At 34.1% G+C, this 2,058-nt stretch overlaps 1 pseudogene; it reads right to left on the bottom strand.

Annotated features, from left to right (window-relative positions):
* Positions 1 to 296: 296 nt before the first annotated feature.
* LOC149555139 (uncharacterized) lies at positions 297 to 821 on the bottom strand (annotated as a pseudogene).
* Positions 822 to 2,058: the final 1,237 nt, after the last annotated feature.

Genomic DNA, 2,058 nt, shown 5'->3' with positions numbered 1-2,058 from the left:
TAAACTTTCAGAATATACTTATTGAAATCATAGAAACAAAACTATATATATATATATCTGGCACTGTCATTTATCGCCAAAGGTGTCATTAGGATTAAAACATGGTTTAATTCCAACATAAACCATCGACTCTCAATCAGAAGAGATTGATTCAACTTAAAAATTTATTTTATCTATCTATAGATGGAACACCTTCAATCGTTGTTTGTGCGTGATTTATAATTCCCATATGGAGTTCACTTATTTGACATAGTTAATCATTTCTGGCAGATCATAATAACATACAATAATCTCGTTTAGGCAGAAGCATACTTCGCCTTGTAGTCGCCCCAAAGCTGATCAACGGATTTACCAGTGAGGTCATTGAAGAAGCCCAGATCCCAACCAGAAGCCATCTTAGCATTCATGTTGGCAACAAAACCAGAGCTAACACTTTCGTAGTACTGCAAGAAAAGGGCAGTGACATCATAACCCTGGTCCCATTTGTCTCCACTGCCTGGCTTAACCCAGTTAGAAGGAGCCAACCCTGCAGTTCAGGTTACATAGTCAGCAATTCCTTCAATGTGATCACCGGGGTCGTTCCCTTGGCCGTTCCACTGCCACACGCGAGTCATCTCGTGGTACAGAACCCCTCTTATTTCCGCCACCATGTCCCCTACAAAGTTGCCAACATAGTCTGCGCTCAGGTGAATTTCGTCAGCACTTGTGTACGCAACGCCGTCCATGCTTTCCACTATCAGAGTAACATTTTCCACATTTTTTCTATCCGCACCGGAACTCTGGTGGAGGGTGTTCCAGATGAATTTGGTGGACGAGTCCATAATTTCAAAGGTATACGTGGATAGTGCTATATATATATATATATATATATATATATATATATCACATAATGTTGTGGAATCTTTGTTGTAGAGTTCTCTCTTATTTCATTTTATTTTATATTGCAACATTTTATGAGATAATGTCTATCTTTGTTATTCTATATGTGAAAAATAGTTACATTTTGTCTCATGTGGGAGTTGTTTCAAGTGAGATCTCTCTAATTTTATGATACTTGCATATAGATTATTTTGCATTTTGACATACCTATGGAAGGTAAAAGTGGGTTAAATAAGAGGACTATCTAGAATCTCTACACTAGACATAGTTGTAAATTTCGTTCTTTCTCTTTTTATTTTACTGACGTCAATTATTGCCTTCTATAGCATGAGACGCTATAATTTATGTATATTAAGAGCTCATGACATGGTGAGTGGGAGTTTTCTTTACTAGCCTAATGTGATAGGTACAATTGACATACTCTTTGGAGATTGTTGGTTTCATGATGACCTACTATATTTTTCAAAACCTATGACAACATACATGGGGACAATTGGTGCCTTACAACCTAGCCCATTAACAATACCAACAACCTCAATGAGAGTTCCATTAAGAAGTCCTTCCTCTATCCATATATTTGTTATAAGCATACTGCATTGTCCTCTTCATAGGAGTACATTTTTTCTAGTTGAATTCTTCTTGTATTGTGGTGATGTACTCTCCCTATCTCTACAGTTATATCTTTACCACTTACACACATAGAAACCCCTTCTTTCTTCTTTCCTATATTTATCTTATTAAATCACCTCTTGCTTTACTTTTTACCTCTCTTTGTTTATATCCCATTTCTTCTATTCCTCTATTATGTAATATCCCTCTAATAGTAAAAAATCTCCTAGTTTCAAAATGATCATTAAATAAAATTATCTAAATTATTGTAATAAAATATTTATAATAAAATAATTATTTTGTAATACAGTTAGTCCTAAATGATTTAATAAAGTCATTTAATAAGTAAATGGACATGATAATATTCAAATTTATAATTACTATCTACATATGAAAGGGTCATTCAATAAAGCAAATAGGGAAGTGTTGGCAAATATATTTTGATGGAAATGATAGAAGGAATGACAGTAGTAGTAATAATAGTTAGAAGCAAGCAATCAAAGAACATGTTGATGAATTCAAAGAAGCATTTGTGAAAGCTTTTAATCCAGAGATTTCTTATATAGTTTT

Source organism: Cupressus sempervirens, chromosome 5, assembly GCF_028749045.1.
Source record: "Cupressus sempervirens isolate cs-2001-9-10 chromosome 5, ASM2874904v1, whole genome shotgun sequence".
In the NCBI taxonomy this organism is placed as follows: Eukaryota; Viridiplantae; Streptophyta; class Pinopsida; order Cupressales; family Cupressaceae; genus Cupressus; species Cupressus sempervirens.
The sequence above is the reverse complement of the archived record's forward strand: the minus strand, read 5'-3'. Positions and strand labels throughout refer to the sequence as shown.